Raw genomic sequence first — 26,191 nt, 5'->3', positions numbered from 1 at the left:
ATCAATAGATATCAATGTGAGTGAGTAGGGATTGACATGCAACGGATGCACTAAGAGCTATAAGTGTATGAAATCTCAAACTGGAAACTAAGTGGGTGTGCATCCAACTTGCTTGCTCATGAAGACCTCGGGCGTTTGAGGAAGCCCATCATCGGAATATACAAGCCAAGTTCTATAATGAAAATTCCCACTAGTATATGAAAGTGATAACTCAAGAGACTCTCTATATGAAGAACATGGTGCTACTCTGAAGCACAAGTGTGGTAAAAGGATAGTAACATTGCCCCTTCTCTCTTTTTCTCTCTTTTTTGGTGGGCTTCTTTGGCCTCTTTTTTTTAATTGGGCTTCTTTGGCCTCTTTTATTTTTCATAAAGTCCGGAGTCTCATCCCGACTTGTGGGGGAATCATAGTCTCCTTCATCCTTTCCTCACTGGGGCAATGCTCTAATAATGATGATGATCACACTTTTATTTAGTTACAACTCAATATTACAACTCCATATCTCGAACAAAGATATGACTCTATATGAATGCTTCCGACGGTGTACCCGGATGTGCAATGATCTAGCATAGCAATGACATCAAAAAAAATGGACAAGCCATGAAAACATCATGCTAGGTATCTTACGATCATGCAAAGCAATATGACAATGATGGAACGTGTCATAATAACGGAACGGTGGAAAGTTGCATGTCAATATATCTCGAAATGGCTATGGAAATGCCATAATAGGTAGGTATGGTGGCTGTTTTGAGGAAGGTAAATAATGGGTTCATGATACCGGCGAAAGTTGCGCGGCACAATAGAGGCTAGCAAAGTGGAAGGGTGAGTGTGCGTATATCCATGGACTCGCATTAGTCATAAAGAACTCATATACTTATTGCAAAAGTCTACTTGCCCTCGAAGCAAAGTACTACTACGCATGCTCCTAGGGGGAGGTTGGTAGGAGTTAACCATCGCGCGCCCCCGACCTCCACTCATAAGGAAAGCAATCAAAGAACACCTCATGCTCCAACTTCGTTACATAACGGTTCACCATACGTGCATGCTACGGGACTTGCAAACCTCAACACAAGTATTTCTCAATTTCACAATTACTCAACTAGCATGACTCTAATATCACCACCTTTATATCGCAAAACTATTGCAAGGAATCAAACATATCATATTCAGTGATCTACAAGTTTTATGTAGGATTTTATGACTAACCATGTGAATGACCAATTCCTGTCATCTCTCTAAATTGATATAAGTGAAGCAAGAGAGTTTAATTCTTTCTACAAAAGATATGCCCGCGCTCTAACAAATATAAGTGAAGCAAAATAGCATTCTACAAATGGCGGTTTTCTATGTGAAGAGAAACATGCAATCCAAACTTCAAATGATATAAGTGAAGCACATGAAGCATTCTATAAAGCCATACTCAAAAGATTTAAGTGAAGTGCAATGAGCATTCTATAAATCAACCAAGGACTATCTCATACCAGCATGGTGCATAAAAGAAAACTGAAAACTAAATGCAAAAGACGCTCCAAGACTTGCACATATCACATGAACGAAACGAATACGAAAACATACCGATACTTGTTGCAGAAAGAGGGGATGCCTTCCGGGGCATCCCCAAGCTTAGATGCTTGAGTCTCCTTGAATATTTACTTGGGGTGCCTCGGGCATCCCCAAGCTTGAGCTCTTGCCTCTCTTCCTTTTCTTCATATCGAGACCTCCTCGATTAGACACTTCATCCACACAAAACTTCAACAGAAAACTCGGTAAGATCCATTAGTATAATAAAGCAAATCACCACTCTAAGTACTATTGCAAACCAATTCATATTTTGTTTTTGCATTGTGTCTACTGTAATATAACTTTTCCATGGCTTAAATCCACTGATATAAATTGATAGATTCATCAAAACAAGCAAACTATGCATCAAAAACAGAATCTGTCAAGAACAGAACAGTCTGTAGCAATCTGAACATCCACCATACTTCTGGTACCCCAAAAATTCTACCCAAATTAGGAACAATACACAAGTTGTACAGCAAGACAATGCAAAAGAAATCGGAACCATTTGACGTTCCAGCAAAAAATGTAAAATCGCGCACTACAGCCAAAGTTTCTATCCTACACCGTACAGACCAACAAGCATTGTAAACATCCTAAAGGCAAACCTTGGCACATTATTTTTATAATACAATGGAATTGTACAATGGGATAACTATTTTTGATGAAAAGTTTCTGTAATTAAGATTCACAAAGTTTCCGTGAGCATGAACAAAGTTCAAGGCTAGCTCCCACTTCAACAATGCTTGTCTTTCTCATTTTCACTTTCCTTTTTGAAAAGTTTTGGGTTCCCCTTTTTTAACTATATGAAATCACTCAACAAAAATAAATGACTCTCTAGAACTTCCGGGTTGTCTCCCTGGCAGCGCTTTCTTTAAAGCCATTAAGCTAGGCATATGGTGCTCAAGTAACGGATCCACCCGGATGCCAAGGTATATCAAAGCCAATTTTAATTAACAATGATTTGTAATTTAGTAGTGAGCACAAAGTAACATATGTCATGTAACAACGAAGTCTAACTCTCTTCCTATGCATCGTCATGTCATAAAAGAAAAATTCATGCACACATAGTAAAGGCCAATGCATAGTATAAACATTTTCTTGCAATTTTATCATATTGGAAACATAAAGAGGCGGAGATGTAGTTCCTCTCTCATAATAATTGCAAGTAGGAGCAGCAAGCACATGCATATTATATCTATCAAAATTATCATGTGCAATGGTAAAAGGCAACCCATCAATATAATCCTTAATAAGCACAAACTTCTCCGATATAGTGTAGTTTGGAGAATTCAAAAAGATAATAGGACTATGATGTGTGGGTGCAATAGCAACAAATTCATGTTTAACATAAGGAACTATAGCAAGTTCATCTCCATAAGCATAATTCATATTTGCATCTTGGCCACAAGCATAGCAAGCATCATCAAAAAGGGATATTTCAAACAAATTCAAGGGATCATAGCAATCATCATAGCAATCATCCTTCGGTAAGCACGAAGGGGAATTAAACAATGTATGAGTTGAAGAGTTACTCTCATTAGAAGGTGGGCATCGGTGATCAATCCGCTCTTCCTCCTTTTTTTCTTCACTCTCCTCATCATCTTTGTCATCCAATGAGCTCACAGTTTCATCAATTTCTTCTTCCATAGCTTCCTGCAAAATATTAGTCTTTTCTTGGACAGCGGAGACTTTCTCAATAAATGCATTAATATTGTAATTCTATTCACAATTTTCATAGCAATATCTAAGTATAGCAAGATTTTCTGGTCTATAAACTGAATCATCAAACGCTTTAAACATAGATTCAATCTCATAAGCACCCATAAAAGCAACAAATTCTTCTATTTGTTCCACATCATAGTAATCATAGATACATTAGCATAAGAAGCTAAGGTTTCATTATCATTCAATTTGCATGAAAAGGGAAGGTGTGGAGCCTTCATCCTAGAGCAACAAGTAATATCATATCTCAAGCATAGATCCCGAGCATACCAACGCGACATATTAATTTGATCCCATAATAGTTTCCCTTTTTGTGTCAAGCGATAATCCCTAAAGTATTCACGTTGATCCAACGTTACTCCCATTATGAAGTTGAATAGGGTTTTCTCAGGATTATCAAAGTAGTACATAATATTTCGAACATAAAGAGCATCGAGGGTTTTAGGAGGTTCCCCATCTCCATGAGTAGCAAGTACACCTAATTTTTTTGGTATTTCATGTTCCATATCCATAACTAAAGATAGAGAACAACTTAGAATAGCAAATAAAAATTACTTAGTGATAAAGAAAACAAGCACACACGAGAATATTCACCCCACGCTATGACTCCCCGGCAACGGCGCCAGAAAAAGGTCTTGATGACCTGCAAGTATACGGGATAGTTGTAGCCTCTTTCGATAAGTAAGAGTGTCGAACCTAATGACGAGCTAAAGGTAGAACAAATACTCTCTCAAGTCCTATCTGCCACTGATACAACTCTACGCACGCTTGACGTTCACTTTACCTAGAACAAGTATGAAACTAGAGGTACTTTATAGGTGTGATAGGATAGGTTTGCAAGATAATAAAGAACGCGTAAATATAAAGTAGGGGTTGATTAGATAAAGGAGCAATAAAGTAAATATAGCGAGTGTGGAAAAGTGGTGGTAGGAGTTGCGGAATTGTCCCTAAGCAATTGACTACTTTGCTAGACCAATAGCAAGTTTTATGTGAGAGAGGCCACTGCTACCATGTCATCCCTGACTTGGAATTCTATGCACTTATGATTGGAACTATTAGCAAGCATCCACAACTACTAACGTTCATTAAGGTAAAACCCAACCATAGCATTAAGATAAATTGGTCCCCCTTCAATCCCGTATGCATCAATTTCTATGCTAGGTTGAAGCTTCTGTCACTCTAGCCCTCCAATACATAGTCCTATCAACATACAACTAACCCTATCGTGTGATCCACGAGCACGCTCATATGATGGGCACCAAAGGACAGCAACATAACCAAAAGCAAATTAAATCAATCATAGCAATTCATCAACCACCAATAGGACAACAAAAATCTACTCAGACATCATAGGATGGCAACACATCATTGGATAATAATATGAAGCATAAAGCACCATGTTCAAGTAGAGGGTACAGCGGTTTGCGGGAGAATGGATCGCTGTAGATAGAGGGGGGAAGGTGATGGAGATGTTGGTGAAGATGGCGGCGGTGTTGGTGAAGATCGCGGTGATGATGATGGCCCCCGACAATGCTCCGGCGCCACCGGAAGCAAGGGGGAGAGGGACCTGCTTCTTCTTCTTCTTTCTTGACCTCTTCCCTAGATGGGAGAAGGGTTTCCCCTCTGGTCCTTGGATCCCATGGCTTGGGAGGGGCGAGATCCCCTCCGAGATTGGATCCATCTCTCTGTTTCTGCGTTCAGAATTCTGCCCTGGCACCGTTTCTTTTATATCCGGAGATCCGTAACTCCGATTGGATTGAAACCTTCGCCCAGATCATTTTCCAAAAAATAGCTTTCTTGCGGCCAAAGAAGGGCATCAACCGCCTTACGAGTGGCCCAGGAGGGTGGGGGTGTCGGTGTCAAAACCAGCGGATCTCGGGTAGGGGGTCCCGATCTGTGCATCTAAGGCTGATGGTAACAGGAGGCAAGGTACACAATGTTTTACCCAGGTTCGGGCCCTCTCGATGGAGGTAAAACCCTACTTCCTGCTTGATTGATATTGATGATATGTGTAGTTCAAGAGTTGATCTACCACGAGATCGTAGAGGCTAAACCCTGGAAGCTAGCCTATGATGATTATGATTGCGATCGTCCCTCTGAGGACTAAACCCTCCGGTTTATATAGACGCCGAAGGGGGCTAGGGTTTACACGGAGTCGGTTACAAAGAAGGAAATATAATATCTGGATCACCAAGCTTGTCTTCCACGCAAAGGAGAGTCCCATCCGGACACGGGATGAAGTCTTGAGTCTTGTATCTTCACGCTCCAATAGTCCGGACAAAGTATATAGTCCGGCTGTCCGGATACCCCCTAATCCAGGACTCCCTCAGTAGCCCCTGAACCAGGCTTCAATGACGATGAGTCTGGCATGCAGTCTTATCTTCGGCATTGCAAGGCGGGTTCCATCTCCGAATATTCCAAACTAATTCCCGAACACTTAAACCGTGTCCGGATCTGCAAGATGATCTTCACATACCACCGTAGAGAGAATGATATTTCATAAATGTGATCTGCTGACAACTTTAGACAACGTGATAAGATACTACAGTCGGGTCATTATTTGAACCGTTTTCCCATAGCCAGCCACAGCGCATATTGCGAGGCGGTTTCCTCTGCATGTCTTGCCGAAGCAGAGATCGTGTCCCCTTATCACGGGATTCTCATCAATACGGATGTGGGTAGCCCAACCACACCGCTAATCGCGGCGAGTGGGGAGCGAGCGGGTTCCACCAGGCAAGAGGGGAGGTGCAAAAGCTTTTACCACCTCTATAAAGAGATAAGGTCTCTTCCTCTTTACCCACGCCTTTTCCTTCCGCTAGTCCATTCCCCTCTGTTCGAGCCCTAGCGCCCAAGCACTCTTCTTCTCCATCGAAGAGATTTTTTCCGAAAATGTCCGGATCCGGAGCAAGAGGCAAATGGATGACCTCTACCGTCCAGGAGAAGGATATCAAAAGGCTCCGAGAGGCCGGGTACCTGGCCAAGAAGATCGGCCATCATCTCCCGCCGGTGGGGCAGATCGTCCCTACTCCGGAGCCCCACGAGAGGGTCGTGTTTCTTCCTCATTTTGTTCGCGGGCTTGGGTTTCCCCTTCACCCATTTGTTCACGGCGTCATGTATTATTACGGGATTGATTTTCATGATCTTTCCCCCAATTCTTTCCTTAACATCTCGACGTTCATCGTCGTGTGTGAGGCTTTTCTCCGAATTTCGCCTCACTTTGGCCTGTGGCTGAAGATTTTTAATGTGAAGCCCAAGGTGGTGAGTGGCGAGCACGCCAAGTGCGGCGGCGCCATGGTGAGCAAGATGCCCAAGGTTGTATGGCCGACGGGTGCCTTCAATGACTCCGTCAAGGAGTGGCAGCAGCAGTGGTTCTATATCACAGAACCGCGCGGCAAAAAGTGGGCCGCTGGTCCTGAGTTCAGATCTGGAGCCCCACTGTGGCTCACGTCCTGGCCCGAGAAGGGCCTGAACTGGTCCTCGTCCGATGAGCTGTCGCTGCTCCAAATGCGCGTCTAGAGTGTGGTCGACAAGGACGTCAAACTCGTCAACGTAGTCCAGGTGATGTTAGTTCGCCTGGTTCTCCCTTGCCCGCGTCGAGCCTGCAATTTGTGGGAATACGACACAACCGAGCACCAGACCCTTCGGGGGCTCTATGGCTCCTCCCACAAGGATATCTGGAAGGTGCTCTTCAAGTCCGGCAAACCATGGCCGGGCTCCGGCGAGGACCGTGGGTATCAACTATCCCATTCTGCAAGTCCGGTAAGTCATTGTTGTGCTTTGTCCATCCATGATTTAGCTGGCACGTCCTGAGGGAAGCGCCTTTATCATGCCTTACAATAATCCCGGGGATGGACAAAAAAGGTGGAGCGGATACACTATCCTACCCCGCTGCCGGAGGAACCGGACGGACCTCTTCTGACGAAGATGCTGGTCCCAGATCCTTACGAGGCGCCAAAGAAAGAGGCCCCTAAGAAGTTCAAGAAGACCCGGAGCGGCCTCCATCGTCATGATGCTTTGGATGCAAAATCTGAAGACTCCAGCGACCATCCCTCCTCCGAAGACGAAGAGGAGGAGGAAGAAGATGAGTCCCCCGCAGGGGGAGGGAAGAAAAGGACGGCCTCCTCATCCCTGGAGGACGAATCGCCAAAGAGAGGGAAAGGCTCCCTTCTAGAGGCGTCCACCACGGCTGCCGATAGCAGCCCGGGGTGGGATCCCAGGGTCCAGCCCTGGTAAAATCGTAAGTATACGAAATCTGCACACACCTACCTGCTCGAGGTTATTAGGACGTAGTAGTTTTAACCGTCGCCACATTTTATGTAGCCCGGCGAGGTCCCAAGCCGGACAGTCCTCATCGGAGGATTCACTGAGCTCAGATGCTTTGGCGAGCGAGACGCCTCCAGAGGCCCCGTCCCCAAAGCCTAGGCGCGACACCGAGGTGTCGTCTCAGTGGGACCCGGACCAGGGGGGCATATCTCTGGGGCTGGACAGACGGGAGCAGCGGCTCCCAGGCGTGTCGACTGCGGGGGCGATCTCAGATTCGGACCACAGCCGGACACGGTCCTGGAGACCTTTAAAGCTCCAGGATCAGGCGAGCAGCCACCTTTGACGGGGGGGGCTTGCCTACTCCGCCAGCAACCTCTGTCCAAGCAGAGCTGTCGGGCGGCCTGTCGACAGCACTAAGGAGCGCATCTATCGTCAGCCATTTTCTTCACTTCTGGTCTCTTTCCTCCCTTCTAAGGTCTTTTACCGTTAGCCATTTTCTTCACTTGAGGATTTTGAACGATTGATGTTTCTGAGAAGGTATGCAATTTATCTTCAAGAAACACTGCAAATGAATTAACTTGATGAGAACCTAGTGATTCAGCAGCAAACATTTTGTACCTGTGAACAGAGTATAGGTGCGAAGAATTTGGAGAGGTCATATGAGTTCTTAGAATTTTTTGAAAAGTATCAAGTTTGAGGAAATTGACCATGGGTGTCTTGAGGAATTTCACTAAGCATTCTTGACATAGGTTCCAAAGTTATGGATTAGTAAATCCACACAACTGAGGAATCTTGATGAAAAACATAGCTCAGAGAAACAAACCAAGAACTGATGTAATCAGGTGTTTAAGGATTGGGAAGTTGAAGAATAAACACCTTTTGAAGATTTTTTGGAAATCATGAGAATCAAGGTAGGGCACTAAAAACACATTTTAATTACCCTGGACAAAGAACATGATGAACTGGGAGTAGAGATGGAGAAGTTCGTCCATTCAGGTCTCCCATGCCCTAACTTGGCGGCGAGAGACAGCTATGGTGGCGGCGGAGAGAAGATTTAATTCCACGGCTGTCGGGGATATACCCCGCGGTATGACCCGGCCGGATATATGACCCGGCTGGGACTTGGCGAATTATTGGTAACCAAACGGAGGATTGGCGACTCACGAGTCTGGCGGCTCACTAGTCTGACGACTCATGAGCCTGGCGACTCACGGATGGCCCTGACGGCGAGTCAGATAAAAGACTAGGCCCAAGACCTAGAAGGCCGGCTCATGTTATGGTCGGCCAGCTTAAGAGGAAAGCGTAGGGAATATTCCCTTGCAAAGGAAGCAAGACTAGGACTCCACTTGTAATAGACTAGTCCTAATCCTAATAGGACTCCACATGTAACCCGCCCCTTCAACTTATATAAGGAGGGGCAGGGCACCCCAAGAGGGACAAGCAAGAAAATAATCTCTAAGGCTATACACAACTAAAGGGGAGCCGGCTTATACGGCGTCTCCCTCATGAGCATAATGAGACCTAGCCACAAACACCGTGTAGGGCTATTACCGGATGATGTTTCCCGGGGCCCGAAGCTGTCTAAATCCTTGTCTTGTGTGTCGCGTCTCTCGTCTTGATCAACCCCTCTCAAGCTAGCACATAGATGTGTTGGCCTCACGACTAAGTCCTCACACTAGGACATCTGTCGTGACAATTCCACGACAGTTGGCACCCACCGTGGGGCTCGCGCACGGTGGTGTTGAGTTCTTGGAGGGATCTTTCTCAGGGATCGAGAAACTGGCTATTGAGGAAGAACCGGCGCGGAACCATCGCGTAAGGACAAGCTTGCGCTGAACCAGCATACTCATCGTCTTTCGATCTAATCAGTGATTAACTTTGGAGTTGGCATATACCAATTGGAGGCCAGAGATTAGGGTTACAATTTGTGCGCCAGGCATCTTGCCGATCTGACGATCCGAGGAGAGATTGATTTATTATGTTGCAATAGCCGAAACGATCCATTGAGACGGACATAAATTTGTCTACGTGTGCCGGGTGTACCGAGAGTTCCATCACACACGGCCTCATCTTCCCATGAAAGCAGCAGCGTTTCAAGTTCATGCAAACCAAGTTGGAGTTGTTAACAAGCACAGAATCGGAAGAACTACGTGTTAAGGAAAGTATTACCAAAAAAAAGTGGTAGCTATTTTTAATAGGGTGGACTCGGATGGGTGTGGCAGCTTAAAAAAAGGTGAATCATGTGAAGTACTACTTTGACTCGAATATGGGTATAAAAAAGAGATGGACATGGACGGTCAAACCAACAACTACCAGGATGAGGAAGTGGACGGGGGATAGATTCAGACTCCTTCGCCATTGCTTGCATGACTCCGCGGCTGAGCTGCTGGTCTCCGTCGAGCCAGTGAGCCGAGTCACTGCCGTTCTCCGCCTCCAAGCCGCAACCCTGCCGCGCCGCCCCGCCTCTGCTGGCACATCGGGGCTACTCCTCTGCCATGGCTGAGTCGCCTGAGACCCCGCACGACTTCGTCGCCGAGTCACTAGGCTCCACCACGTCCCTGCCTTGCGTTGCCTCCATTGGACCGCCCCTGCGCCCCGTCCCCGCCAATGCAGTGCAGAACCACCTTTGCCGCACCACCGGATAGCCGCCCTTGCACTGCCCTTGATCCACCGTTGCCTCGACAAGTCGTCGTCGTCGCCAAATCAATTACCGGTCGTCTCTGCCTCAACGCCTGTGAGCCGCCGTCGCGATTTCCACTTCAGGCTTTAAATCGCCTTGGCTCCAGGTCCGTCGTTCCTCCGCGCACTCCCCTCGCCTCCAGCAGAGGCCTGAGCCGCCTGACGTGCCAAGCCGCCCCTGACCGGTGAACAGTCGAGCTGGCCTGCCACGTCCCATACTATGGCTGCTGGAGCTCACATGGGCGGAGATGTTGCGGTTGCTGGAGCTGAACCTGTAATTCACGGATGAGGGGAAGGTGCTACAGGGTCTTCAGACGCTGACAGTTGCCCGTGTACAGGAGCAGATGAACCACTGGTGTTACTCACGCCACGTGAGATCAAGGATATTCTACATTTTGGTTGCTAGTGCTACTACTGTTGCTAGAAGCACTAGTACTAGTTGGGCTGGGAACTGCTACTCCGTTGTTTACGTTCATCCAACGAAAATAGCAGGTGCTAGCCTTTCTATAAATCTTATCAGCATATATTACCTTGTTTGAGAACAATTACTCTGGTATGTGGTATTTTTTTGCAGGACCATTATTCATTACAAAGGTGTGGCAAAGAGGCATGCGCCAACATTATTTTTGCAATAGAGCTCGTCTGTGCCATGCTGCTCGACAAATACATGTGCAAATCGCTGCTCCCGCTACATCAGCACACGCGGCTGACTTGTCGTCCGCACTCGTGGCCGCCTCACCCGCGTCGGTCCCGTTTTTTACGTCGCGGACGACTCTCTCGTCCGTGTCGGCTTACAAAGTCGTGGCCGGTTCATCTATCTGCTCCCGCGACCGGTTCAACCGTGATTGATTTTAGCTTTACTGCGGTGATCATCAACGCTGTGGTGGATAAATATCAGCAGATTCAAGAACTCTGGATCAGTGGAGGGAAGATAACCCGGTCCCGGAGGCTACTGCTATATTGATGAAAATCTAAAAGCCGTCAGAAAGTTTCCGGCTCAAAATGAAGAATGCCGGTTTAAAATCCGGTGCAAGAGAAATTTGTCTCTCACAAAGCATTGAAGCTTAATATCCAGTTTAAAATTCCAGTTCAAGAGGAATTTATCTCTCGCAAAGCTTGAGTTCTCAGGAAAAATTAAAGGCACCAAAGAGAGTCGGTTGCAAAGCACAACTCAAACATAGGTACCCTGCTTTAATGACCATTGGGGGCTGATCGTATTCGAATCTAGCTTAACCCCTTTTGGTACGACTTTGATCGTATTCAAATCAAAGTCGTTAAAAAAGTCTCAAGGTCATTTGGGGGCTTCCTGTTCAAACATAGGTCATATTCGAACCAAAAAGAACATAGCTGTCAGTACCCTCTTGACCGACGCAATGCCAAAATCCATTAGGGGGCTTCTTGGTCGTATTCGAATCATAGCTTAACCCCTTTTGGGTCCGACTTTGATCTTATTCAAATCAGAGTCGTTAAAAAAGTCTCAAGGTCATTTGGCGGCTTCCTGTTCAAACTTAGGTCGTATTCGAACCAAAGAGAACATAGTTGTCGGTACCCTCTCGATCGGCGCAATGCCAAAACCACTAGGAGGCTTACTAATCGTATTCGAATCCTAGCTTAACCCCTTTTGGTCCGGCTTACTGATCGTATTCGAATCAGAAGCCTCGTGTTTTTTCTCTCCTTGTTGATTTAAGATTTTTGAAACAGTCTTTCGGGTTTCTCTTGATACTTTTTTACATCTGAAGCATATATGTGGTTTCGATTAACCCGGCTTGGCTTTGGATGATAAGTCACCAGCATATGACAATCATAAACATTTGGAAGTTCCGGCTTCTAAAGATTGGGTTATCACCCTTACTGCACAGGTCACATAAACCGGCAGTACAATTCAATATCACAGCCAGCAGTATGAGCCAATTCTATGGGTATGTTTTCCTGATTATATAAATATGTGAGGTTGGATGACCCGCCCTGGCTTTTGACGTTAAGTCGCCATTATGTTTAGGCTTGAATGGCCTTAATCCTAGTCTTTTCCATAATTGCATAAAGACTATATCATGTTTGGGTTGTTACCCGCCCTGGCTTTTGACGTTAAGTCGCCAGGGCATATGTTGTTTAAACTCTATAAGATTTGCAGAATTATGACTTATATAAATGCTTAAGTTCAAGCTCATCATTAAAATTGATGCTTCAAAATGATCATCAATTCTTGATTTTCTCAAAGTCTATGAGCCGCCGGGTTATGAAATTCCGGCTTACAAGGAATGAGCGTTAAGTCGCCATCGGCCAAGAGCCGCCAAATATTAAAACCATGGATTTGCTTGTCAACCGATAAGGTATTCAAATTTCTAATAGCCAAACTTGGCTAGATTTTCATGATGATATTGAATGATTGAGCTTTTCATATCAGATTATATTATTCAAATCTTTAATAGCCAACATGGTTGGATTGTTTATAGTTATCAATAACCAATATTATGATGGAGGTCTTCAAAGTCGCTTTCGCGTAATGGCTATTATTTTATCAATGGGCATGATTTATTTTACAATGGAGGGAATAGTTTCGAGTCGCTGCAGGCTTATGACCCGACACTTGGGGACTACATTATTAAAATTGAGATTACATCAAATATGCAAGTCCCATGTCACTGCCAGCATGCACCATGGCACTTGGGCGCTAATGCAAAGTCATTTTTTAGCTCACTTTATTGAAGATCCGACTCATCACATTGTAATGAGTCGGCCCTTGGAGGCTACCCATTTCTCCTGTTAAAAATTCAAGGTACACAATTTAAATCCATTATATTGAAAAGGTCTACTACTCGGTTGATAGAGTACAAAGCTCTTAACCGTGTGGACGCGGGTTCAAGCCCCATGGTGGAGATTGCATCATATGATGTTATTATCAATTAATTATATACAAAAGTCCCTGCTCATTAGTGCATAATGACCCGGCCCTTGGGGGCTACCCTGGTTGAAGTTTTTATGAGCATAAGGCAATTACAAGTCCCAGGTTGCTGCAAGCATGACAACCTGGCACTTGGGGGCTACAGGTGATATACATATAAGGGAGAAAAATCTTCAAATTCTTAGTTTTGAGCAGACTAGATTGACCCGGCGTCGGCAACAATTATGACTCGGCATCATCTATTTATAACCCACAATTTTGGTAATCATAAATTGGCAAGTTTCTACATCTTCAAGCCGGCTAAAAATCAGATAAGTATTTCAAGACCAATATTTTTGTCAAGTCAGAGCATTGAAGGCCGACTCAAATGGATTCTTTATTCACAATATTCCTTCTACAAGCAAATTGATTATAAAGTTGGTCTATTGACCCAGACTTTCCAGAAGAAGGAAATGACAAGGACTTAAGGATGATTAGGGTCAGTTTAAGATGGATAAATCCAAATTAAACTAGGGGCTAATGTCAGGGATATACCCCGCGGATGACCCGGCCGGATATATGACCCGACTGGGACTTGGCGTTTTATTGGTAACCCGCCGGAGGATTGGCGACTCATGAGTCTGGCGGCTCACTAGTCTGACGACTCACGAGCCTGACGACTCACGAATGGCCCTGACGGCGGGTCAGATAGAAGACTAGGCCCAAGGCCAAGAAGGCCGTCTCATGTTATGGTGGGCCGGCTTAAGAGGAAAGCGTAGGGAATATTCCTTGCAAAGGAAGCAAGACTAGGACTCCACTTGTAATAGACTAGTCCTAATCCTAATAGGACTCCACATGTAACCCTCCCCTTCAACTTATATAAGGAGGGGCAGGGCACCCCAAAAGGGACAAGCAAGAAAATAATCTCTAAGGCTAGACACAACTAAAGGGGAGCCGGCTTATACGGCATCTCCCTCATGAGCATAATGAGACTAGCCACAAACACCATGTAGGGCTATTACCGGATGATGTTTCCCAAGGCCCGAATCTGTCTAAATCCTTGTCTTGTGTGTCGCATCTCTCGTCCCAATCAACCCCTCTCAAGCTACCACATAGATGCGTTGAAGCTCTTACTCACCGGTGATGATGGAGTGTAGCGGCTGCGCTAGGTCTGAGAGCTTGAGCGGGTTGAGATCGAGCGGAGTAATGAAGTATGAGTTAGGGAGGGGTATCTATAGCCACGATGAAAACTGCCTGTCTAAAGAATTTGGACAAACATGCCCCTGACCCTTGCCATCCTAGCGACATGTGTCACCCATGTACAGAGAGGTGGAGATCATGGTAGATCATGGGTGAGTGGTTTAATCCTATCGTGGGATGCAGAATGGTTTGAGCGGCAAAAGCCGAAAATTTAGATATGAAAATTTTAATGTTTCATTCGCAAATTCTTCAGCTAACAAGGACACAGTGAAGATTTTGAACATGTTTCAAATAGAATGCACATGACGAATTTGTGAACAGACTGGGTTGAGTTTAGCATAGAGGGGGAACGGGTCCGATCACATTCACTTAGATGAAAAATCAACTTGAAGAATTATAAATAAGTGAATGTTGTTGAGGACATGAAACTCAAACATATATATAGGCGATAAAGAACACCAGTCGAAAAGGTTGAAGACTTTGCAAAGTTGAAGAATTAGAAAATTTGAAGAATTTGTAAAAATGAGGAAAAACTCAAATTGAAGATTTTCAACTTTTGTTGGTGGCGTGACCCACCATATAAGAACGATGATTTTAGATGCCACGTACAATTGTCGTAGGGATCTGAGAATCAAATTCTTTATTAATTTCATCACACTTAGAGAGTTAGTCTTCATTGATTGAAGAAAAACATTACCTCGTGTGTTGCACATCTAAGTCATCAATTTTGCATAAGTGTTAGGATGTGTGTCCTTTCAAAGAACATTTGAAGATTCTAAGATATTTAGCTCACACCGCAACTTGCTAAATCTCTTCTCATCCAAGGGCTTCGTGAAGATATATGTCGGCTGATCTTCAGTCTTCACGTGGTTGATGGAGATGTCGCCCTTCAACACATGATCTCGAAGAAAATGATGATGAATCTGGATGTCCTTAGTCTTTGAGTGTTGAACTGGGTTATGAGAAATCTTGATGGCACTCTTGTTGTCTCAGTAGAGTGGCACATTCTTCATATTGATGCCACAATCCTTGAGGGTTTGCTTCATCCATAGCAATTGAGCACAGCAAGAACCAACAACAATGTACTCAGCTTCAGCAGTAGAGACTGATATGTAGTTCTGCTTCTTCGAGGACCAACATACCAAGGATCGTCCGAGGAAATGACAAGTGCATGATGTTGACTTGCGATCCACCCGATCACCAACATAGTCAGAGTCAAAATATCCAATGATATCAAAAGCCGAGCCCTTGGGATACCACAATCCAAGTGTTGGAGTGTGAGCTAGATATTGAAAAATATGTTTCACAGCATTATGGTGTGATTCCTTCGGTGTAGCTTGAAAATGGGTACACATGCAAACACTAAGCATAATATCTGGCCTAGATGCACATAAATATAATAAAGAGCCAATCATGGAGCGGTATACCTTTTGATTGAAGTCTTTACCATTTTCATCGGTGCATAGATGGCCATTTTTGGGCATAGGGATTTTGACGCCTTTGCAATCTTGCATGCCGAATTTCCTCAGCACATCTTTGAGGTATTTCTCTTGAGATATGAAGATGTTGTTGCGTTGTTGATGAATTTGAAGACCAAAGAAGAATTTCAATTCTCCCATCATGGACATTTGATATTCCTCACTCATCATACAGGCAAATTCGTCACTATAATGTTGGTTAGTATATCCAAAGATAATATCATCAACATATATTTGGCACATGAATAATTCATCATCATATGTTTTGGTGAAAAGAGTTGGGTCAAGTGAACCGGGTTTGAAGCCTTTCTTCCTGAGGAATTCCTTCAAAGTATCATACCATGCCCGAGGGGCCTGCTTGAGGCCATAGAGGGCCTTATTGAGTCTGAAGACTATGTGAGGATGCTTAGGATCTTCAAAACCTGGTGGTTGAGCAACATATACTTCTTCCTCAACCTTATCATTGATGAATGCACTTTTCACATCCATTTGATAAGATGATATTATGATGGTTAGCATAAGCAAGTAATATGCGAATAGCCTCAAGTCTAGCAATAGGTGAAAAAGTTTCATTGAAATCAATTCCTTCAACCTGTTTGTAGCCTTGAGCTACAAGATGAGCCTTATTCCTCACCACAAGGCCATTTTCATCTTGCTTGTTGTGGTAGATCCATTTGGTGCCGATGATATTGTGCTTGTGTGGGTCTTGTCGCTTGACAAGATCCCACACATTGTTCAGCTCGAATTAATGTAATTCCTCTTGCACAGCTTGAATCCACTCAGGTTACAGAAATGCCTCATCAACTTTGGTGGGCTCTGTGATAGAGGCAAAAGCAAAGTGCCCACAAAAGTTAGACAAATGTGAAGCTTTTGAGCGTGTGAGAGGACATGTGCATTGATGTTGTCGATGATTCTCTGAATTTGCACTTCATTTCCAACGCGAGGATGAGCAGGTTGTCGACTTTGATTGGGCTCAGCATTTTCTTCAGAGTCATTTTCCTCAGATGCACCGGCATGATTTTCTTCACGATCTGGAATGACTTCTTCAGCAAATTCTTCAGTGGGTATGACATCCTCAGTATCCTTGAACTTGATGGATTCCTCAAGTGACATTTCATCTAGCACAGGAGGTAGGTGCTCTCTTTGCGAGCCGTTAGTTTCATCGAACCGCACATCTACAGTTTCAACAACCTTGTGGTGATAGGTGTTGAAGACTATGTAGGTGTGCGAGTCCTTCCCGTAACCAAGCATAAAACCTTCATGTGCTTTTCGTGCAAATTTAGAATTGTGATGAGGATCTCTAATCCAGCATTTAGCACTGAAGACTTTGAAATAACTCAGGTTGGGTTTCTTGTTAGTGAGGAGTTCATATGAGGTCTTCTTGAAGAATTTGTGAAGATATACCTTGTTGATGATGTGGCACGCAGTATTAATAGCTTCAGGCCAGAAGTGAGGAGGTGTCTTGTAATCATCAAGCATAGTGTGAGACATCTCAACAAGAGTCTTGTTCTTGCACTCCACAAAGCCATTCTACTGAGGAGTGTATGGGGCAGATAACTCGTGAGTAATACCAAGTTCATCAAGATAGTCATCAAGACCAGTATTCTTGAACTCGGTCCCATTGTCACTCCGGATATTCTTGATCTTCACACCGAAGTTCATCGAGGCCCATGAGGAAAATCATTTGAAGACTTCCTGGACTTCAGTTTTGTAAGTGATGATATGCACCAAGGTGTAACGAGTATAATCGTCAACAATGACAAAGACATATAGAGATGCTACATTTGTTAGAGTTGCATAATGAGTAGGGCCAAAGAGGTCCATGTGAAGCAATTCAAAAGGACGAGTGGTAGTCATGATAGTATTCGAGGGGTGCTTGGCTCTGGTCATCTTTCCAGCCTCACAAGCCCCACAAAGATGATCTTTGAGGAATTTGACACTCTCGATGCCAATGACGTGCTTCTTCTACGCGAGTGTATGTAAGTTCCTCATGCCAGCATGACCTAGTCATTGATGCCATAACCATCCTTCTAAAGCTTTTGCAAGTAGACATGTGGCAGGCTGTGGTCCTGCAGAGAAATTAGCAATATACAAGTCTCTTCTCCTAAAGCCTTCGAAGACTTTCGAATTATCAGATTCCATTAGGACAATGCAATGATATTTACCAAAAATGACAACCATATCAAGATCACAAAGCATTGGGACAGACATGAGGTTGAATCCTAAGGACTCGACTAGCATGAATTTGTCCATGCGTCTATCCTTTGAGATCGCAACCCTACCTTGACCCAATACCTTGCTTTTGACTTTGTCAGCATAGGTGATATGCTTCAGATGCGATGGAGATAAAGCAGTGTCCATCAATAGGTTCATGTCACCGGTCATGTGATTTGTACATCCACTGTTGAGGACCCACTCAGTAGCTTTGGGTTGATCATCCCGCAGATGAATTAGTGCATCTTACAAACTCATATACTTCATCAGTGAAGAATATGACATCAAATTTATTAGATTGAATTTCATCAAGTAGTACAACAGATATAGCAGTATGAGGATGTGAGAAATGATTAATTCATTTCTTCATGATTAGCTTGCATCCTTTCAAGCATATTCAGGTCTCCAGCAAATTTATCAGATGTTCATGTTCGTCTGGAGACCTGTCCTTGCACAAGAAATTAGTTTTTTTTTCTTCACCACCCACGTCTGGAGGGGTGGCAAAGAGTTCGTCATTTTGCGAGCTCCATAAGAAAAGGTGGCATTGAAGCCAGTGCACTTCGTTTCACAGAAAAGGGGTTAGAGTAAGCATATGAATAAGTAGAGAAATTCTTCGAGGACTTATACCAAAGTCGCTAAAGATTATCAGCCATAGTTTGAGTTCGATCCAATTCCTCACCCAACAGCACATCGCTTTTGTCTAGCAGACTTTGAACCTTTTCCAAAGCATTTTGTTGTTTGACGGCAATGTTAGCAAGTTTGGAATAACTAAGTTTAAGATTTCCATCAGATTCATCCTCACTAGATTCAGAGGAGGGATATTTGAGTACCTTGGCACATTTTGCCATGAAGCAATAGGTAGGAGAGTAGTCATCGCTGCCGTCGTCAGCAGTGTTGGGGAAGACATTTTCCTCAGTGTTGAAGATGGACTTGCTGACATAGGCAGTAGCGAGGGCTAGGCTCGCCACACCAGAATCTGACTCCTCAGATTCCTCCTCGTCCTCATTTTCCTCATATTCAGCTTCAGAGTCCATTTCCTTGCCAATAAATGCCTGAGCCTTTTTGGAACTGCTCTTCTTGTGAGATGAAGACTTTGAAGATTTTGATGATGAGGACCTTGAAGATTTCTTCTTCTTCTTTGAGTCATATGAACTATCATCCTTGTACTTATTCTTCTTTGATTCCTTCACCCACTGAGGACAATCAGTAATGTAGTGGACAGGTTTCTTGCATTTGTGGCAAGTCCTCTTCTTGTATTCGCGGGATGAGGAATCTGGTCTCATGTCATCACCTCTTGAAGATTTTCCAAAGCGACCATGCGTTGAGAACTTCTAGAATTTCCTCACGAGCATTGCTAGCTCCTGGCTTAGTTCTTCAGGATCACCAAGTGTAGCGATCAGACCTCAAACAGTCTAGTCTCTGTGCATCAGTGTCATCCCTGGATCGGTAATGCTGACACGCACAGTACTTGGGGATTTGTAACAGAGTCTCAATCACACACTTATTACATTGAATGTCTCAAAAGAGAACTTATTACAATACTATGGCTTAAGGCCATCTAAATAAGATAATAGTGGAAGACTTGGAAGCTAAAGTGAGTCCATCAACTCCAACGGCATAGCTGAGTGAACGACAACGACCTAGGGCACCTTACTCGTCGTCTGAAAAGTCTGCAACATAATATGTTGCAGCACGAAATGGGTCAGCACATGGAATATGCTGGCAATGTAACACCAAAGAGTAATGAACAGAATAAATGCTATCACTACATGCACATATGGCTGGTGGAAATCTCTATGGTTAAAGTTTTGCATAAAGCCAATTTTCCCTACATCAAAGGAATAAATTTTATTTAACTATCATGGTGGTTGTTAAACATTGAGAAGGTTCCTCCAACTCAATCCCAATTAAGAAATATCAATTAACCCAACAAATTAATTTAGAGTGATGAGATCAACATGATAATCCAAGAACTAGATACTCAAGATGTCCATAACCGGGGACACGGCTAACCATGATTAGTTTGTACACTCTGCAGAGGTTTGCGCACTTTTCCCCACAAGACTCGATCTCCTCCGTTAGATTTCTCGCACTACATGATGTTTGAGAAACAGATGACCGAGACACAGTCTTTCAGAAACATTAACTCTTTACTCTGGATGGACAGTTACACCTACTTTCCCCTACATCTGCTAGCCCACCACTGAAAGAGGTCATGCAACATACTCAACTATGCTAGAGCCCATAATAGCTTGTGGCTGCACATGGAAGTTTCTAGCATGAATAATCTTATGATCCCATTGAGCCTGGGTGGCAAACCGTAGGATGATCACACGGGTACTCCGGGATATCCTAGGACAACACTGGATTCTCCAGGTGCCCGCAACCAATCCACCCAGATGTGTGTTTAAGTAGCCACCTTAAGTTAACCATTAATTAACAATTCTCACATCTGTCATGGATACACTCACCTAATCCACGTCTACGAGCATAGCATAGCAATCCTGATCATAACGTAGAAGTAACTCCCAAAGGTTTGATAATAAAAGGACAATAGGTTCTACCTCATCATCTACTTCCCAAACCCATATGTTAATCAGATCCTAACCAAGCAATGTTTGAGGATTGTAACTAATGCATAAAAGCTGGGTAATAAAGGGGTATGATCAAAGTGTTACTTACCTTGCTGATGATCTACAAAACCTAGAGACTCGTAGTAGCACGCTTCGCACTCCGGGAATTCTATCGCAAACAAACAATAGCATATATAAGCTATCAAACAAGAAGCACGGGTAAAACTCAAATAAAAAGATCTAACCAGAAAGTTCAACTGAAGAACTCCCGTTTGCAAAAAGAATCAACTCAAACAAGCAACGAAACTAAAAATATGAGCGAAACAAGATTTGTTAACTAATCTGGACTAAAGTCAAATTTTACAGTACCAAAATCATGTTCAAGTTGGTTAAACAGAAAGAGGGCTTTGAGACGAAGATTTAGGCGCTGGTTTCACCTAATTTGGTTTACCAAGCAAAAAGTTATACTAGATCGAAGATCAGGGCAGAAATCACGATCGAAAAAAATCGCGGATAAAACCCTGGAAAATAAAAAGAGACGAATAGGCTAACAAATGAACGTTCGTTAACAGAACCTAAATGGTGAACTGCGTTCGTTAAACGAATGAACGGACGAACATCCGCTAAACAACAAAACCGAAAAAAAACTGAACCGATCAATTTAAAAAAATAAATAGATCGAGGGTTTCTAAAAAAACCGAACGGTTTTTGACTAAACCGAAAAAAACGAAACGGCGGCGGTGGCGGTGGCTACCTCCAGCAGGGCTCCGGCGTGGCGGGGCGACGTCGACGGGGCTCCGGTGGCTCCGGCTGCGGCGGCGAGGGGCGACGCCGGCGCGGGCGGCGAGGCCCGTAGGCGGCGGCCGCTTTGGGGCGGGGTGGCGGTGGTTGGCGGAGAGGGGCAGCGGGGGGGTGTCCGACTTGGGGAAGGGGCAACCCCAAGCGGCGGCGGCGGCGGCAGCAGCCCGGACTCCGGCGGGAGTCAGCTCGGGCACGCCCGGCGAAGGCGGCGGCGCTGGTGGGCCGGCTTGGCGGCTGGCACAGTTCGGTCCGTGGGACTTTTTTTTAATAATTCCGCTGAAACGGAAAAAAATCCTAATAAAATATAAATTAATTCTAAAAATGCCAAAAACAATTTTCACCGTCTAAATAGAATATTTAGAACAAAATGAACATTTTTCTGGCCTAAAAATGCAATTTTGAAAACATGCATATTTTTCTAATTCTAATAAAATAGCAATAAAATCCAAATAAAAACTTTAATTGATTTTAACATTTTTCCCCAATATTTCTTTTATTTTGGAGAAGTCATTTTATCCCCTCTTTTATTTCATTGGAAATATTTTTGAAGAGGAAAAATAATTAAAACCAAAATGATCCTCTTTTCAAGTTTGAGAAAATTCAAATATGAAAATAAACGAAATCCCCAACTCTCTCCGTGGGTCCTTGAGTTGCTTAGAATTTCTAGGATCAACCAAAATGCAATAAAATATGATATGCATATGATGACCTATGTATAACATTCCAAATTGAAAATTTGGGATGTTACAAACCTACCCCCTTAAGATGAATCTCGCCCTCAAGATTTGGGTTGGCCAGAAAATAGGTGCTGGTGGTCCTTTCGTAGGTCTTCCTCTTGTTCCCAGGTGGCTTCATCCTTGGTATGGTGGCTCCACTGAACTTTGCAAAGCTTGATAACCTTGTTGCATGTGACTCGGTTGGCAAACTCGAGAATCTTCACTGGTTTCTCCTCGTAGGTCAAATCACTATCCAGCTGAATCGCTTCCAGTGGCATAGTATCTCTCAGAGGAATATCGACCATATTCATGTGCCACTTCTTCAACTGGGAAACGTGAAACACATCATGAACTCCTGACAATCCTTCTGGCAATTCGAACTTGTAAGCAACTTCTCCCATATGTTCCAAAACTTTGTATCGTCCCACAAAACGTGGTGCTAACTTTCCCTTAACTCCAAAACGCTTAACTCCTCGAAGCGGGGACACTCGAAGGTACACTCTGTCTCTGACTTTGTAAATTGTCTCCTTGCGCTTAGAATCTGCATAACTTGTCTGCCTATACTGGCCTACTTGAGTCTATCCCGAATCAACTTAACCTTCTCTTCAGACTCCTTAATCAAATCTGGTCCAAACAACTAACGGTCTCCAACCTCATCCCACAATAACGGTGTCCTGCACCTCCTTCCGTACAAGGCTTCAAAAGGGGCCATCTTCAAACTGGCTTGATAGCTGTTGTTATAAGAGAACTCTACATTCGGCAGATTGTCGTCCCAACTAGATCCATAATCTAGCACACAAGCTCTCAACATGTCCTCTAGAATCTGATATACTCTCTCGGTCAGTCCATCTGTTTGTGGATGAAAGGCTGTACTGAACTGTATCCTAGTACCCAAAGTCTCATGCAACTGATTCCAGAACTTTGAGGTAAACTGAGTTTCTCTATCTGACACAGTGGTCCTCGGAACTCCATGCAGACATACGATCCTGGTCATGTATATCTTTTCCAACTTCGCACTTGTATAAGTGGTCTACACTGGGATGAAATGAGCTACTTTCGTCAACCGATCGACTACAACCCATATAGAGTCATAGCCTGAATGAGTCCTGGGCAATCCCGTGATAAAATCATGTCAAGCTTGTCCCACTTCCATTCGGGTATCAGCAATGGCTGTAGCAATCCTGCTGGCTTCTGGTGCTCTGCGTTAACTGTCTGACATACATAACATACTGCTACATACTCCGCAATATCCTTCTTCATTACTGTCCACCAGAAACTTTCCTTCAAATCCACATACATCTTAGTGTTTCCTGGGTGAATCGATTATGGCGAATCATGGGCCTCCTGCAGAATCAAATTCCTGATCTCGGGGTCATTAGGCACATATATGCGATCCTCAAACCATAAAGTATCATGCTCATCCTACTAAATCCTTTAGCTTTTCCTTTGCTCATCCTTTCCTTTATCTCGGCAATCTCCTTGTCTGTCTTCTAGGCTTCTCTGATTTTATCCATCAAAGTGGAATGAATTTCCAATGCTGCTACATAACCTCTCAGAACTATTTCCAAACATAGCTCGCGAAGATCTTCCGCTAACTCCTTGGGTAATCCTCCGGTCATGAGCGTATTGACATAACTCTTGCGACTCAACACATCGGCTACTATGGTTGCCTTTTCGGGATGATAGTGCAACTTCATATCATAATCCTTAATGAGCTCCAACCATCTCCTTTTCCTGAGATTCAACTCCTTCTGCGTGAAGATATATTTCAAACTCTTGTGATCCGTGTATACCTCATAGTGGTTTCCGATGAGAAAATGTCTCCATGTCTTCAACGCATGCACTACGGTTGCTAACTCCAAATCACGAGTAGCATAATTTAACTCATGAGGTTTAAGCTGTCGTGAGGCATATGAAACAACTCTTCCCTCCTGCATAAGCACTGATCCAATTCCTCGACGTGTAGCGTCACAATACACTTGATAATCCTTTCGTTGATCTGGAAGAATCAACATTGGGGCTGTAACCAAATGTTTCTTCAACTCCAGAAAACTAGCTTCACACTCCTCAGTACATTTGAACTTGGTGTCCTTCTTCAACAACTCTGTCATGGGCTTTGCAATCCTGGAGAAATTCTCAATGAACCTCCAGTAATAACCTGTGAGTCCGAGAAAACTCCTGATCTCTCCAAGTGTGGTGGGTGCCACCCATTTAGTCACAGAAACAACCTTGGTGGGGTCTACTGCTATCCCTTCTCCGGATATAACATGTTCGAGAAATCCAACTTCCTTGAACCAAAACTCACACTTGCTGAACTTGGCATATAACTGATGTTCCCTGAGCTTCTCGAGAACCAAACACAAATGCTCCTTATGCTCCTCTTCATTCTTTGAGTAGACTAATATATCATCAATGAACACCACGACGAACTTATCCAAAAACTCCATAAACACCTTGTTCATCATGTTCATGAAATAGGCAGGCGCGTTAGTCAGACCAAATGACATAACGGTATACTCATATAGCATGTACCTTCTTGTAAAAGTTGTCTTAGGTATATCCTCCTCTCGAATCTTCAGCTGGTGGTACCCTGATCGCAGATCGATCTTGGAAAATACTTTAGCTCCTTTCAACTAGTCAAACAAATCATTGATCATCGGCAGTGGGTACTTATTCTTGATCGTCACTTCATTCAACGCACGATAATCAACAACCATACATAATGATCCATCATTCTTCTCCACTAAAAGTATTGGGGCTCCCCAAGGTGAGAAACTTGGTCGAATGTAAACTTTATCCAGTAACTCCTGAATCTACTTCTTAATTTCCTCCAAATCTTTTGCGGGCATCCGATACGGTCTCTTAGATATTGGCCCAGTGCCTGGAAAAAGCTCAATCAAAAACTCAATGTATCTATCCGGTGGCATGCCTGGCAACTCCTCTGGAAATACGTTGGGATAATCCTTCACCACTAGTACTTCCTCCTGTACAACTCCTGATAAGGAATTCACTTGAGTCCTCTTCGGCACATGCCAGAATACATACTTGATCCTTCTTCCTTCTGGGGTGGTGAGCATAATCGACTTACTAGCGCAATCGATGTTTCCTCCATACATCGATAACCAATCCATACCCAAAATCACATCCAACCCTTGCGACTCTAGAATTATCAGATCCGAGGGGAAAACATGCCTACCTATGGTCAATGGCACCTAAAAACATCCTTGGCTTGCCATATGCTCCGCTCCTGGGGAGCTTACTAACATAGGTGTCCTAAGAACTTTGGTGGGCAACTTATACTTATCCACAAATCACCTTGATATGTATGAATGCGATGCACCAGTATCAAAAAGAACGACGGCAGTAAATGACTTAACAAAAACTTACCTATAACTGCATCTGGCTGCTCTTCAACCTCCTCCACCCTAACGTGGTTCACTTGTCCCCTGTTGAAAGGGTTGAGTTTCTTCCCAGAGGTTCCATTGCCATTTCCATTCTTTGCTTCAGAACACTCGGTGGCGTAATGTCCATTCTTCCCGCACTTGAAACAAGTAATGTGACTTAGATCCTTCTTGGCGGGCATTGCTGGGTTAGAACGGTTCTGGCCGTTGCTTCCTCCATCCCCATTCCCATTCTTGGGGCCACTATGGTTATGCGAACTTCCTCCATTAGAATTATGGCCTCCATGGTTATGGTGAATGTGTGCTCCCGAGTTCGGGGTAAAACGAGCTCTCTGCTGAGCTCCTGAATTGTACTTCCCTTGTCCATACTTCCTCTTGTGGCTATCTACCTGTTGCTGCTTCCCTTCAATCATAAGAGCTCTATCTACCAACTCCTGGTAGTCGTTGAATGTTGCCACCATCAACTGCATGCTCAGCTCATAATTCAGTCCTTCCAGAAACTTCTCCTACTTAGCAGCATCTGTAGCTACATCATTAGGGGCATAGCGTGCCAACTTACTAAACTCATCCACATACTGGCCCACTGTGTGTCCTCATTGGCGCCAATTGTGAAACTCGTGCTTCTTCATGTTCATAGCTCCTGCTGAAACATGGGCAGTGCGGAAAGCCTGCTGAAACTTGTCCCATTTAATAGTGT

The sequence above is a fragment of the Triticum dicoccoides genome, chromosome 2B (genome assembly GCF_002162155.2).
Source record: "Triticum dicoccoides isolate Atlit2015 ecotype Zavitan chromosome 2B, WEW_v2.0, whole genome shotgun sequence".
Lineage (NCBI taxonomy): Eukaryota > Viridiplantae > Streptophyta > Magnoliopsida > Poales > Poaceae > Triticum > Triticum dicoccoides.
This window is presented reverse-complemented; position numbering follows the sequence as displayed.